The following is a 17,098-nucleotide window of genomic DNA, read 5'->3' on the forward strand; positions in this document are numbered from 1 at the left end:
TTTCATAATTTACCCCTAAATCGGTAGTATTAATATTTTGTATTCAATTAAAACTAGTGGACCGAACATCGTATGAATATTTAATTAAAGTTGACTTTATACGCATTTTTACAACGGAAAATCCAGTCATTATTATTATTATTATTATTATTATTATTATTATTATTATTATTATTATTATTATTATTATTATTATTATTATTATTAAATGCTAAGCTACAACCCTGGTTGGAAAAGCAGGATGCTATAAGCCCAGGGGCCCCAACAGGGAAAATAGCCCAGTGAGGAAAGGAAATAAGGAAAAATAAAATATTTTAAGAATAGTAACAATATTAAAATAAATATTTCCTATTTAAACTATAAAAACTTCAACAAAACAAGAGGAAGAGAAACTAGATAGAAAAGTGTGCCCGAGGGTACCCTCAAGCAAAAGAACTCTAACCCAAGGCAGTGTAAGACATGGTACAGAGGCTATGGCACTACCCAAGAATAGAGAACAATGGTTTGATTTTGGAGTGTCCTTCTCCTAGAAGAGCTGCTTACCATAGATAAAGAGTCTCTTCTACCCATACCAAGAGGAAAGTAGCCACTGAACAATTACAGTGCAGTAGTTAACCCCTTGGGTGAAGAAGAATTGTTTGGTAACCACAGTGTTGTTAGGTGTATAAGGACAGAGGAGAATCTGTAGGCCAGACTATTCGGTGTCTGTGTAGGCAAAGGGAAAGAACCGTAACCAGAGAGAACGGTCCTATGTAGTACTGTCTGGCCAGTCAAAGGACCCCATAACTCTCTAGCGGTAGTATCTCAACGGGCGGCTGGTGCCCAGGCCAACCCAAATTCAACCAGTCTCATGGAAGGTCAGCATCGCACCCAAACATAGTTTTAAATTATTAGTCACCTTAAATCGAATGATTGCAGGTTATTAGCTGTAACTTTCAACTTTAATTTAAGGAATAAACTCTAATAGTAAAATCCCTCCCACAAACCTTCTGGGGCTATAGACTCTAATATACTCAAATAAGAAAGCTCCTCACCTCTTATTTCTGAACAGAAAAGATGATGACCAAAGAATTCTCGGGAAGCCAAACAGGTTTGACTTTATCTTAAGGAATAGTAGTAGTGGTTAGATGAAGTCATCCATCTAAAAACACCTGAGGAAATTAGGAGCAAAATTTTTAGTGCATTTAGTAAGTGTATGAAATATAATCGATCACTATGACTATTCATTATTTTTCTTTGTAGTTTTCTCTTTATTATGGTTATATACATTATTTTATATTTTGCAGTAATGTGAACATAATTATACACTGCTATCCTATTTATGTTTCATTATTTTTCATGCTGCTCTGGCTAGAATAAGATAAAGCGATAGATCTAATTTTCGGCCTCTGCTGACCTGTGCGGTGAATTATATACCTGAAAGTTATCCGACTGCTGGGATCGCATTTTTAAGGGTTTAAAGGCCATCCATGAATGGCAGAGGCAAGGAACAGTGACATGACCCTATCAAGCAGGACAACGCGCTAGAGACTGACCATACTGTATATGAATATAATCAGCGCCCAAGCCGACCAAAGAGGGCCAGGCAAAGGGTGCAGATGACTTGGAAGATAGACCTGTAAGCTCCCCCAAGCCGCAAATCCTTAGCTCACAAGGATGGTGAGGTTGCAGTGACCAAAAGAACTAATGAGTTTGAGCGGGACTTGAACCCAATCTAGCGATCACCAGGCAAGGATATTTCCAACAGGCTACCACAACCCTAAACTATAATGGAGAGTTTCATGGGTCTAACGCCTATTCCCAAAATACCTGCTGAAAGGCGGGGTCAGCAGCAGTTGCTTGAATCATCTGTTATAGTGGGATCAAGACAAATGAAAGAAGAGATATATGAAGAAAAGCCAACAGAAAGATGAGATTTGAAGATATACAAAGATAGATAAACAGACAGATCAACAAATACGTTTTACACTATCACAAGTAAATATTTAAAACCTAAGTTAGCTTTATTGTTGTTCCCATAATAATATAATAATGCAATTAACATTCTTTATCACAATGAGAACCACTACTCCCCGTCGATACCAACCTACTTGTCACATGCAGAGGACGGGAGTTTTACGCTTGTCTCAACCCTTCTCAAGTTCTCAGCTGGATGCCTGAAGTAGGAAGTGATCGGTGCACTAGTGTTAGCAATTAATCTCTCTCTCTCTCTCTCTCTCTCTCTCTCTCTCTCTCTCTCTCTCTCTCTCTCTCTCTCCGCTAGATTAGGAGACCCATAGAAAAGTAAGAACGTTTGACGTTCTTCCTGAAGATTTTCCAGCGTGGCCTACGCCTTAGTGGACAAAGCTGCAGTCACTGTACTTTGATGTTTTCCGATATTCTGTACTTTCGGTTTCTGTCGCCATTTTGCCGACAGAATCGAGGCAATTTTCAATTCAGAGGTAGAAAAGTAAAATGGAACATAAGAGGAATTTGAAAATCAGCTGTTCGTGGCGAATATCTGTAAATTAAGGAGTGAACTGTTACAAAAAAGCCGCAAATTAGTTCTATGATTAACTACATATGAAAAAAAAAAGATATGATAAACCATATACTATCGAAAAAAAGTTTTTTTTTATCTGAAATCAAAAATTGTTTCGTTTTAAATTCTTCATTTCATTTCTTTTACATTTCCGGCAAATCTCTTTTTGTTACTTAATTGCTGTCAGTTCACCTTACGAAATGCACTGCAGGCATAATAGAAGTCAAGGTCTGATGAAGACCTTGAAAGAAGTGACCATCAGCCTTGCTTCGACAAGTATGTGCGTCCACTTATTAGCCTTCCTTTCTTCCTTCTTGCTGTCCATCCTCTTTTAACTATTTAGTTCATGGTGCAACTGTAAGGGTTTCAGCCATATTTCTCTTCGGTGCTGAATGGCTTCCCCTACCCTGTATTTTGGTCTTATGGACCATTTAAATAAATTTAATTCTTTCTCAATTATTATTATTATTATTATTATTATTATTATTATAATTATTATTATTATTATTATTATTATTAGTTTAGCGACAACTCTAATAGGAAAAGCAAGATGTTATAAATCCAAGGGCTCCAACAGGAAAAGTAGCCCTGTGAGGAAAGGAAACACGGAGATAAATAAACTACCGAATATGAGAAGTAATGGGTAAGGAATATAAAATCTTAGCTCAGTAACGACGTTGAAATAGATCTGTCATATATAAACTATAAATAGAGACACTTATATCAGCCTGTTCACCATAACAGGCTACTTATTGGAAGCAACAACTACACTCAAGAGAACACCTTGGATATGAGTGTTTTAGAGGTAAATGTAAGGGCAGGGTACAGCAGGATTAGGGGAAAAATGCCAACGATGACTTGGCAAGTTGGCCCACACATCTGGTGTCTTTTCTCAGAGCAAATCAAAACCTCCAGGCGCCGATCCAGAAAATTCGAAAAGGGGGTTTGGGAAAATATGACCAAATCACTTGGGGGCGCGGAAGCTGACGTAATTTTAAGCTATCTTAGATCTGTTTTTCATGTTTTTGAAACCATTTTTACCCTATAATTGAATACTTTGGGGTGAAAATGCATTATGCATTAAAACCATCCTGGCAAAATATATAAAACATTACAGCAGTAATCTTTACAATTACTTTTAGTACAGGACTTTACATTCCCAGGATACCTCATCAGGTGACTTGAGTTATATCTAATTATTAAAGCACCTGCATTCTTCAGTTCAACTACCAACCAATAGCAATTCTTGAACCTTCGAACTGTAGTTAGTCTCTTCACTTCTTCCAACTTGATTCCTATCAGAAACACAACCTCTTAAGAGAGAGAGAGAGAGAGAGAGAGAGAGAGAGAGAGAGAGAGAGAGAGAGAGAGAGAGAGAGAGAGAGAGAGGGATGATTTCAATCTTCCACATCTCTTATACTACACTCTTCTTATAGCAAATATTGAACGAAATATGTTGATTATTTAGTTTTAGTTTTATCAAGGTTTAAAGGTTTTCGTAAAATCCAAGCTTTATATCTTGAAACACTTTTAATTTCTTCATATTAAATTTTTCTCCGCAGAAAAGGCTGATTTTATTTATTTGAAGATTTGGTTTTTTTTTTTTTTTTTCTACGTTTTCATCTTATCTAGTGTACTACTTATTTTATAGAAACAACCAAGACCGCCATACAAGTTAACTCTCAAATTAAAATCTCATCTTTATTGTAAACATAATTACATTTAGAACCAGTAAACTTATTGAACAATGATAAAATTATAGAGTTTTCAGGCCACGTAGGTTTGTTAATCATATCACATTTCAATATTACAAATGACATTGAAGAAAAATCGCAGCAACCAAATCGCATTGTGTTCCCATTTAAATTTCCACTTTCCAAAGTTAGGATTTTTGCCTCAATTTCTGAACAGAACAAAAGCCAACCGATAAAACAGTCTTATCAGAGATTTCTGAGAATTGATCTTGCTCCCTCAAAATTTCATTGTCACTTCACAAGTGTTCCAACACATAGTTTAATCTCCTTACTAAGGTCATATCGAATATTTACATCTGACGTTAACATATACAGTACATACTTTATGTCAAAAGAGAGAGAAAGGGAAGCTGAAATTTACGGGCGTATTAAATAAAAATAATTTGTCTATCGATTGTATTAGAATACTAGAATATTGGACATAATATAACTATATATATATATATATATATATATATATATATATATATATATATATATATATATATATATATATATAACTATATATATATGTACATATATATATATATATATATATATATATATATATATATTTATACATATATATATATATATATATATATATATATATATATATGTATAAAATAAATGGATGAGATTTCATAGTAGTAAAACTCGATGAACTTTACACAAAATATCTGCAAGAATGCTTTACACCTACACCTTGGAAACTATCATTATGCTAATTCCAAAAAAAAGGAAGATACAAAAGACCTGAAAAATTATCACCCAATATGTTTAATCCCAGTAATATGAGGAATATTTACAAGAGTCATATTTGGCCGAATAGAAAAACAGCTAGACTTTAATCAACCAAGAGAGCAGGCAGGCTTTAGAAGTGGGTATTGAGCAACTGTCCATATCCATGCAATTAACAAGCTAATGGAAAAATCAGCAGAGTATAACAAATCACAATGTATGGCATTTTTAGACTATCAGAAAGCTTTTGATTCTTTCAAAAACTTCAGCAGTGATGAAAGCCCTTCAAAGGCAAGGAATAGATGAATGTTATATTAGAACACTGGAATATATCTAAGGGAAGTACAGCATCCAAAAACCAACATAAATATAGTGGAAATTCAGATTGAGAAGGGAGTTGAACAGGGAGACCGTTGTTACTAGTTTGCGGCAATTAGATAATAAATGATGAGAGGCGGAGAATTAGACGACTTTTACTTCATTAAGAGGATTTATTGTCTAGGTTAATTTTCACAGAACGAGCAGAAATCTTCTTCACAGTAAATTATTGAATTTCTTTCATTACATCATCAATAGAACTAAATCTCTTACGAATTTACGAATTACTGGAATAGTTTACTGTAAAAATGCTCATACGTTGTAGATAACATGAATCAATTGTAATTTACAAACACACTCAGGGAGAATGGACACAGAGAAGAAACGGCTATATGAATAAGATTCTTATAATACAAAGGGAAAGATATGGGACATCTTGTTGAGTGCCGACGCCAGCCATTGCTGAGATAAGCCTACCATAGCTGATGGGCCTACTAAGGGTTGCCCACTCACAACTAGAACTCGGACATTAACTAATTACTCTTGGCTTACCAGCTGTTCTTATTGCACGTACACTGCTGGGGGATTATATGAGGGTTTGTCTTGCCTCTGTGTAGCGGTGGCAGGTGATGTAACAGCACTCAGCCGGTTCTCGCCTCCTTTATGTCCCTTCTCCCGGGTGTACCTGTTGACATGGAAACAGATTAAGTACACGTGTGCTTTGGTTTAGCAGATAGCTAACGATGACAAGAAATTGGTTCAAACTGTTTTTCCCACTACCCAGGAACGTGGAGATGAGGTCACGGGTCGCCAACAGCCTGCTCTACTTCCTGCAATTAAGCTAACCCAGTTAATGGCTCTCTAGAAGTTTTCTAAACTCCCTTCAATATTTTTATCTTAATGCCCCTACCTTGTGACACCATATCTCTCTTAGATTATTCACATCATGCCTAGAAGAATCTTTTTAGGAATTTAGATTGGGAAAATGTAGCAATTAATATTGACATGGAATACCTTAACAACTTCAGATTTGCAGATGACATAGGTCTATTTTGTGAATTATGGGAGGAATCACAAAAGATGACAGAAGATTTGAATAGGGAATAAATAAATGTAGACTGAAAATTAATGTAAGTAAACCTAAGATAATGTTCAATGGAAATGCAGAGGCATCAAATTTGGGTTCTGGAAGAACCTCTAGAACAGGGGTTCTCAACCAGGGGTAAATTTACCCCCTGGGGGTAAACAATGACATGGCAGGGGGTAAATTAATGGATCTCATAAGTGAGTAATAATTCTACAATAAACTGTGTATTTTAGGGACATTTTGCCTAGTTTAGAGACATAAGAAAGTCAGCAAACAACTCCAAGGAACATCAGTAACCATTGTTGAAGCAGTAAGAAGATGGCAGCATTGCTGACAAGGCTAGATTTATGGGCACAAAGAGTTCATCACAATAATTTAAAAAAATTTTCTAGACTTGGATGAGTTCATCAGAAAAAGGCCAGGAACTGCTTGAAAATAAGTAATTATATGAGAGTAGCTTTGTCATCAACGGTTTCTCGAATAAGCAAGCCGATTGTCACCATGAATCAGCAGTATTCCCACTAATAATGTACAGTTAGAATAAAAAAATGCAAGGGAATGTCTCTAGTGTTCCCGTGACAAAACAGACAAGGTGTTGCTCTTCTTACTACTACTATGAATTGGGTGGAGCATTCTCCAACCTTAGCGAATCAAAGACAGTAAAGGGCTGTCTTTGTTAGAAACAACATACAAAGGTTACAAATTGAGTTACCATATTTCAATTCTTTATTATCATTTAACGTCTCGACTATCCACTGCAAAAACGAAACACTCACGCACACACACACACACACACACACACACACACATATATATATATATATATATATATATATATATATATATATATATATATACATATATATATATATATATATATATATATATATATATATATATATATATATATATATATATATGGGTAAAAATCACAGGAAAACGTGATGCTCAGATGCAGAAGAACCACAGGGAAAATGAAAATACGAAATATACGCTTAAGTCCTGACTAGTTTCGTGATACTTCTTTAGAGAACTGATTTATTGAGAGTTGTGTTGTTGGGGTATTAAAGCCAACACTTGTTGTTGGCACGGGCCTTTCCCTTGGTTGGCCCGTAGGTATATTGAGAGAGGTTTCTTTACATTTTATAGGGAAAGCAAACATACGAACATACATATAGAGATTTAGAGAACAATGACACTCCCTTACCAGCTACCTGTGCTTGAGTCAGGTGTTGAGTAGGAGGAGTCCCCAAGCTCATTAGACACCTGCTAAAAAGGGTCATTTCTAGTGGCGGGTATATTCTTGTTTTTTCTTTTTTACTTTCAGTGCAGTTTATTTATATGAAAACACGGTAGCCTTATCTATATAAATACATAAGCAAAACATACACAAACATACAAATATATATATATAATATATATATATATATATATATATATATATATATACACATACATATACATATATACACATATACATATATATACACATACATATATATACACATACACATATACATATATATACACATACATATATACATATATATACATATACACATACATACATATGCATATATACATTTATATATATATATATACAACATTAATATCATAAACATATAATCATGTATATATCAATACTTATATCTCGCATAACACTATATAGTGCCAATATACTTATGCATACTATATAGAATAATTGTTTCCTTTAATGAATGGTAGCTTAGGTCTAAATATTAATTTCACAGCGACGTTAATTATTCACAATACATTCAATTCTACATTAAGTGGTTAATGTTTTTTTTATATAGCTTACAAATCTCTTTACATATAAAGGCGTCGAGTTTATACATTCCATGACCAATATTCAAGTTGTTTTCAAAGGTTTCTTTTATGAAACTGGACTCTATGATGTTTCTTTCCACTAAGTTATTTGAATGAACCAATTTCTTTGCACCTGACCAATTAATAGGGTGATTTTTATTCTAACGTGAGCAAAGAGTGCATTATTATCTTGAGCATACCTGACACTTTTCTTATGTTGTTCAATTCTCTTTTCTAGGGCTTTACCAGTTTGACCAATATAGTATTTTTCACAAGCATTGCATGGAATACGATATACACATCCCTTGGTAATGTCAGGAGAATTCTTTATTAAGGCTGTTTTTATTGTATTTTTACTCTTAAATGCTACATTTACATTGAAGTTTTTCAACAGTTGGGGAATTTCTTTAAATGAATTACAATAAGGTAGTACAAGTAAATTTTGTGTGTTGTAGTTTTTTCTGTTATCATTACCGAAAAAAAAAAAAAACTTGCATTGTGAAGCATGCTTCCATGAATAAGTGGTGTCGCTCAGATTTTTGAAACAGTAAGTCTCATTCCTTTATCATTATTGCAGTTAACGAAAATATCTTGGTTGATTTTTTTGCAAACGGGAAAATATTTCCATTGAGCACTTAAGGTGTATGGAGGACTACAAAGTATAATGATCTATAACTATATTGAGCCAGACAAATGTTGGTATACGGATCCTTAAAGAAGCGAATCTTCCAAACACCCACAAGACAACGGCTCACTCATAACAGCTATTTTTTTTCCCAAAATCACCCATTATTCAGATCAGCGTTTAAATCAAACAAAATAATCCCGTTATCTATACCCTGTGATAACTATTTCCAATTTTGCTCTTTGGCCTCGATGATTTTCAAGCGAATAAGGATATTGGGGGAAAGACTGAATTAGCAGTGTAGCAAAGATATTAAAGTATTGTTCAAAGTTTTAGCTCAATTGTTAATGCTAACCATTCTTGGTCACAATCACAGACGGTGAGACGGCAAAGCTCAACGAAAAGGGAATGTAAAAGAAAAAAAAAATTAATAAAGGGCAAATGGCTGAGGGTCTAAAGACTGACACGACTTGGGAAATATTTTACAGTAAAGTATCCTTACGGATGACAACTAATTCTAAAGACCCTGTATTGGAGATCATAATTCCTAAATACTTAAATGAATATACCTCATTAATCACTGCATGGCTAGCCTGTGCAGTAGAGGACACAGTTTGGGTCGCTGATGGATAGACCTCTCACTCCACCCAATAAAAAATAGTTTTTAAACTAGAAATAATGGTATTGTTTCTCAATAACAGAATTATAACTTAAAAACGTCTTCGTAATGCAATACACACACATACACATACGCGCGCACACACACACACACACACATATATATATACATATATATATATATATATATATACATATATATATATATATATATATATATATATATATATATATATATTTATATATATGTATATATGTATAATATATATACATATATATATATATATATATATATATATATATATATATATATATATATATACACAAGTACTATTCCATTACAATCAGAGAGTATGCTTCATGGTCTGGGTATTTTCTCCCTATTCGAAAGACTGGTCAGTTTTAAGGCCCCATTTAACTAGATTGTCCCTTGTTCTGGCCAATCCAGCTCTAGTTCCGCTGAGGGCCCACCAATCATGGCAGGGAAATAGCTGCCACATTAGCAATTTCTTCAGTGGGGTCCTGCATTGTATTGTTTAGGGGTAGTCGCCTATCAGAGTCCTTCCATTGATCCATTTTATCATTCTGCGCTAGTATTTGGGCTGGGAGTTCCTCCAAAGTGGTAAAACTCTTTCTTTACTTAAGACTACTTGGAACAGGCACGTGAGGATGTAATGGGTGTCTTGAGTCCAAGATTTGTTTGCTCTTTTCAGTTTTTATTGTTGTATACCTCCTAGTTTCGAAGGGGTGTGATACCAGTTAGTGTGTAGAGGGTGTGGGAGTGAGACATAGTGCCCTGTGATGATTCTGTGTGCCTCATTGAGCATAGGGTCTATTTTCTTAGCCTACGAGGATCTTCCCCACACTGGTGCACAGTGCAGTACCCAGTTTGTGCATAGCATAGGGCGGAGACAGTTGTTCTTAGCGTGTGAGCATTGGCTACCCACTTGATTCCGCCTAGTATTTTTAGCAGGGAATTACGACAGCCAACCTTCCCACGAAGCTTTTGAGAGTTATGGGGTTTTTTGAGTGGCCAGAAAGTACTACATTGGATCCTTCTCTTTGGTTACGGTTCAGTTTCCCTTTGCCTTCATTTACACCGAATAGTCTGGCCTATTCTTTGCGGATTCTCCTCTGTCCTCATACATCTGACACCAATGAGATTACCAAACAATTCTTCTTTTCCCAAGGGGTCAACTACTGCACTGTATTTGGTCAGTGGCTACTTTCCTCTTGGTAAGGGTAGAAGAGACTCTTTAGTTATGGTAAGCAGCTCTTCTAGGAGAAGAACACACCAAAGTCAAAGTGTTGTTCTCTAGTCTTGGGTAGTGCCATAGCCTCTGTTCCATGGTCTTCCACTGTCTTGGATTAGAGTTCTCTTGCTTGAGGGTACACTCCGGCACACTATTCTATCCTATTTATCTTCCTCTTGTTTTGTTAAAAGTTTTCATAGTTTATATAGGAAATATTTATTTTAATGTTGTTACTGTTCTTAAAATATTCTATTTTTCCTGGTTTCCTTTCCTCACTGGGTTACTTCCGCTGTTGGAGCACCTGTGCTTATAGCATATCCTGCTTTTCCAACTAGAGTTGTAGCTTAGTAAGTAAGTAAGTAAGTAAGTAATAATAATAATAATAATAATAATAATAATAATAATAATAATAATAATAATAATAATAATAATAATCGTCTGCATACATGAATCTGCATGAACAGCAGTGGTGTAAGGATTGACCCCTGAGGAAGGCCATTCTTTTGTGCTCACCATCTGCTTTTAGTGTCATCCATCTCTACATAAAATTTGCTGTTTTCTATGAGATTTCAGATTATATCAACTATAGTCTTGTTTTTCAATGTTTTGGATAGCTTCAAAAGTAGGCCTCTGTGATTCACAGTGTCATATGCAGCTGTTAGGTCAACGGACACTGCTCCGGTGATTTGTCGCTGTTTAAATCCATTCACTATATACTGGGTTAAGTTGAGGACCTAGCCACAGCAATACAGTCTTGGTCTGAACCCAGCTTTTTCTGTGGTGATTAGGTTTTCTACTGTGTTTGAAATTCTGTTTAATATTAATCTATAATAGAGTTCATAAATATTACATAATAATGACATGGCCCTATCGCTCTTTGTGTTTGTTGAGTCTTTGTTCAGTGTCATGAGAGCAGCTACTTTACTTTTTTTCCGGTATACATAAATTAGAGAGACAACACCCACTGTTGTGCTTTTGGACCCAGGTGCTTCAGAAACTAATTCAAAATCCCATCAATTCCTAGAGCCTTGTTTCACTCCAGCAATGCATCATCATCATCATCATCAGCCGTTGCTAGTCCACTGCAGTACAAAGACCTCAGACATGTCCTTCCTCTCCCGTCTGTTTTATTATTATTATTATTATTATTATTATTATTACTTGCTATGCTACCCTAGTTGGAAAAGCAGGATGCTATAAGCCAAGGGACTCCAAAAGGGAAAATAGCCCAGTCAGGAAATGAAACAAGGAAAAATAAAATATCTTAAGAGTAACAACATTAAAATAAATAATTCATATATAAACTATAAAAACTTTAACAAAACAAGAGGAAGAGAAATAGGATAGAATAGTGTGCCCACGTGTATCCCCAAGCAAGAGAACTCTAACCCAAGACAGTGAAAGACCATGGTACAGAGGATATGGCACTACCCAACACTAGAGAACAATGGTTTAATTTTGGAGTGTCCTACTCCTAGAAAAGCTGCTTACCATAGCTAAAGAGTCTCTTCTACCCTTACCAAGAGGAAAGTGGCCACTGAACAATTACAATGCAGTAGTTAACTCCTTAAGAGGAGAAGAATTATTTGGTAATCTCAGTGTTGTCAGGTGTATGAGGCCAGAGGAGAATATTCAAACAATAGGCCAGACTACTCTCTGTGTGTGCAGACAAAGGGAAACTGAACCGTAATCAGAGAGAAGGATCTAATGTAGTACTGTCTGGCCAGTCAAAAGACCCTATAACTCTGTAGCGGTAGTATCTCAACGGGTGGCTGGTGCCCTAGCCAACCTACTACCTAATAAAACTGTGGTCTTTTTATGCCAGTCTACAGCCACATATTTTCTTAGCTCCTCAATCCATCGTCGACTTTTTCTTCCCCTGCTTCGTTTGCAATCTCTAGGGACCCATTCTGTTATACTCTTTGTCCATCTATCATTTGTCCTTCTTCTTATATGTCCTACCCACCTCCATTTCTTTTTCGTACTTGTTAGAATATCCTCTACTTTAGTTTGCACTCGTATATATTAATACCACTAGCAAACTATGTGAATTCCCAAGCTCCCAAACTCACCTGCTTTATATTACATAAATTGAATTACAAGAGAATAATAAGCAACTCTCAGACGATAATATATTAGAACATTGAATATTCGGTCTCTTTATGTTACACTCAAATCAAAACTGGGGGATTACTATACTTTTAACAGGAACTATTCTTAAATCAACCTCTTACTTCGATTCTAAGTAAGGGGATACAAGCAAGTTACCGAGTTAACTATTGGTGATCGAAATAATATACACTTTACAAATATACACACACACACACACACACACACACACACACACACACACACACATATATATATATATATATATATATATATATATATAAACATATATATATATTCTATAAGACTAACAATTCAACAGTAACACCAAGAATAAATCAATCTAAATTTGAATCTGAACTAGACCTTAGACTAAGACAAAATGACTCTTCAAAATTCATACACACTTGTTTCACAAGAAATTGATTTATGAAAAATATTTAATTTTGACAATTAACGAAAAGTGGACACTTTAACACTATAGAAAATAAATCAGATTTACACTTACAATACAAATCTGTTACTCTTACATCCTTAGTGCTCACGCAAGATTACCGAACGATTAAGCTAGAATATATGCATTTCACTGTTTTACTAAATCACACAGGACCAGGCACAAATAAATTAATAATTTTACAATGTAAACTGTACTCACATATACACTGTAGTTCTTTCGACTTAAACCACAGAAATTCCAATTTTTGAACAAGCACTATACACATTTGAGAGAAAGCACTATGTACATTTGAGCGGAAACTATGCACTTTGGAGAGGAAATACGCAGGGGCTGGATAGATGCTGGAGAGAGGCCTGGCAGACGTTGGTTCTTTCGGAAGGTTAGGTTGGATCTCTAGTTTCTATCTTGTTGTTGTTGTTGGGGTATTAAAGCCAACACTTGTTGTTGGCACGGGCCTTTCCCTTGGTTGGCCCGTAGTAGTTTCTATCCATTGCTAGGCTCTTATATATCATCCTAATTCATTCTGGAATCTTCCAGCTAGTCATTCTCGTAGCATGGGGTCATGGTCTGGGCGGCCTCTCACGACGTCACGCTGCCAACTTGGCAGCTAACTCCGCGCACCTTATCTCATAACATTAAAAAAAAAAAAAAAGCATAAGTTCTAGTTTAAAACCTTCGTGCAACTTCCGACCATGTGGAAACATGATGCGATCCCTAGCGCAGGGGTCGGCAACCTATGGCATGCGTGCCAGACTTGGCACATGGAGTGCTTGTCTTTGGCATGGCATTTGATTCGAAGGAGCAAAGAAAAAAAAATCCTAAAAATACTCAGAGAGAGAGAGAGAGAGAGAGAGAGAGAGAGAGAGAGAGAGAGAGAGAGAGAGAGAGAGAGAGAGAGAGAGAGAGAGAGAGAGAGAGAGAGAGAGAATGTGTATTGTACATATTTTCTTTTTCATTTATTCATGATTTAAATTATCATATAATTATTTATCTATCTGTCTCTCTATCTATCTATCTATTTATCTATCTATCTTTATATCTATATATTTATCTCACTACGTTTCCTTTCCTATGATATGTAACTTTGTAAGTAGACCTATAGGCTCCCCCAAAACCCCCATCCTTAGCTCACAAAGACGGTGAGGTTGTAGCGACCAGAGGAACTAACGAGTTTTGAATGGGACTCAAACCCCAGTCTGGAGATCACCAGTTAAGGATGTTACCACATAAGCCACCAGTCATGGACTGTTTCTTTATATTTTTGTATTTCATCCCCAAACATCACCCTCGGCTGTTATTCGCCATCCATAAGCCTTCCTACCTAGAGCATACCAACCCCATATGCAGACCATCATCACACACTACAATCGATGAGCATGAACCCTACCCTTTCCTTAATTCATTTTAAGTATGTGCCATCAGTGTATAAGTAGTGGTGTTTGGCACATGATGCGCGTGGGAGGAATCCCCTCATTTGCCTTGTTCAGGGTGAGGGGAACCTTCATACAGAAAAGACGCCTTGAAACCTCAATGGTGGTTTGGAACACAGTTAGAATGATTTCGGCTACAATTTCGGAAATACACCAATTCCTATATGTTACAGTCAACTATACCAAAACATAGCATATGTGTAATGTATGTAAAATTACATGTTTAAATCCATGACCTAAGAGGTCAATATGGAAGTTAGGAGCGAGTGTGAGAAATGCCATAGTCAGTCCTAACCAGGATGCGAAACTCAAGACACTGCTATTCATATGCAATGTAACATTTTTCATGAAGAGTAAACACAACCAAGCCATGAGAAAGAGTTGTCTCTGAGAACGGAACTAAATACCTTCCGGTATTAATGTTGTGTTTACAATAAATCATTAAGTGCTGAGATAACTAATTAGACTTTAACATCAATATAGATATTTTAGTCACTTTCTGGTCAAGATGTCATACGGAACGGTCATCCGACCAAACCATCTATACTCCTGTGATGGAGATGTTAATAACTGTTTTTAAAGAAATAAACTGTTTTAAAGTTAACTTACTTAGACTTATTCAGAAGAAGAAGTAACCTACCAAGTCTAACATTACACCACATTGAAGAGACATTTGATTAGAAAACTAATGTGTGTTTATAACAGTACCACGCTAACATATGTAGAATATACTTTAATATCTTATTCCATTATTAATCAATTTAGCATAAAACATAGCAAAACAATAACAGCGTAAGAAAATAATAGCCAGCAGACGAAATATTTAAAATATTTTACAATAATTTACACAAATTATTAAAATAATACAGGCCTGAGATTTGTATGTCTATGATTTGAGACTCATTTGACGACGAACTTCAACGGAAAATTTTGGTCAGCAACAAATTCCCAGAATGCAGTTCAAGTGTAAAAGATGATAATCAGGAACACAGCTTCTAATGATATTCAGTCTTCCAAGACTTACCTTTAAAATCAGCAGCGATGTAAAATAAGTTTAAATGCAGCGTCGCAACAGGTGTCACAGATTGTCTGAACAAGAGCACTCTTAACTCAGAGAAGGACGAATCAAGTCTTTTCAAAATGCATTGGCCATCTTCTTTATATATCAGAAACCCGTTTTCTATAAGACTCCAGAAAGTTCCGGACAAACAATATCATGCAATAATCAAGGCGGGAGACCTTGAAAAATTTCGAGAAAATACCAGAAGCCCTTGTTTTGGAATATTACAATACCTTCGATTCGCAAATCATTACAATATGTTCATCTTAACATTAACATTTGATATTTAAAAAAAAACTTCTTCCTTTTTTTGTAGATATTAACATAAAAATAAATAAAATTAATATACACATAGCAATATAGAAACAGAGAGGGAGAAAGAAAGAGAGATACAGAGGGTAAAGAGGTGGAGCAGGGTTGGAGAAAGAAGGCAACCCAGTGATCAGTCATGTAGCACCAGTCGGGGAATCCGTTTTAAAACAGGTGCCGTCTCCTATCAATTTTTTTTTTCGCTGCAATGAGTATGATTAACTCGTCACTATAATTCACATACAAACTCGCATTCAGTAAAATTAGCTATCAGGACAATCATCGTCTGGCAAATCAGTGGCATTAGTATTAGCACATTCTAATCTCATACCTAACTTATCTTTTTCCCTTTTATTAGTGTAAGCAAGATAAAAGTCATCAGTCTTTCATTCAAGCCCCTACACAAAAAAATAAAGCATACTGTTGCAAAGCAGAGCCTACATTGGGATCCTAGGGATTACAGTATTCAGTAATTTCATAAATAAACATTATTAAGTTTTAAACTTGAAAGATTTGGAGGTCATCGTTTGGTCTGCCATTGCCCCAACTTATGTGTGACATGTTTAGTCATAGGCCTAATTCAATGAACTCATAAGAAACAAACCATAAAAGATGAAAAGAAGATGAAGGGAATTTATAAATTTCCTAAGAATTTCTCATAACAACCGTAAACGTGTCCAAATTTTAAAATAACAAAATCAGAGCTACAAGAGAAGCATATCGTGTCGGCTAGACTGGCAAGGGAGGCTACTATATTATAAGAATGGACTTTTGTGTTATTTTGCTTAGTCGTATAGCTAGAGTTACTAGAAGTAATATCATTATGAACGATGGGGTTAGATTAATTAATGTCACAAAAATTGATTTCCACAGTATATACTAACACATAAGATATATTTTTTATCAAAAATTATCAGTGCAATTCTTATGATAAAAGGCCAAACGTCAGGATAATGTCTATAAACAACCACAGTATATGAAACCCCACACATTTCATTCTATTTCATTCC

Source organism: Palaemon carinicauda, chromosome 6 (genome assembly GCF_036898095.1).
Source record: "Palaemon carinicauda isolate YSFRI2023 chromosome 6, ASM3689809v2, whole genome shotgun sequence".
Taxonomy (NCBI): domain Eukaryota; kingdom Metazoa; phylum Arthropoda; class Malacostraca; order Decapoda; family Palaemonidae; genus Palaemon; species Palaemon carinicauda.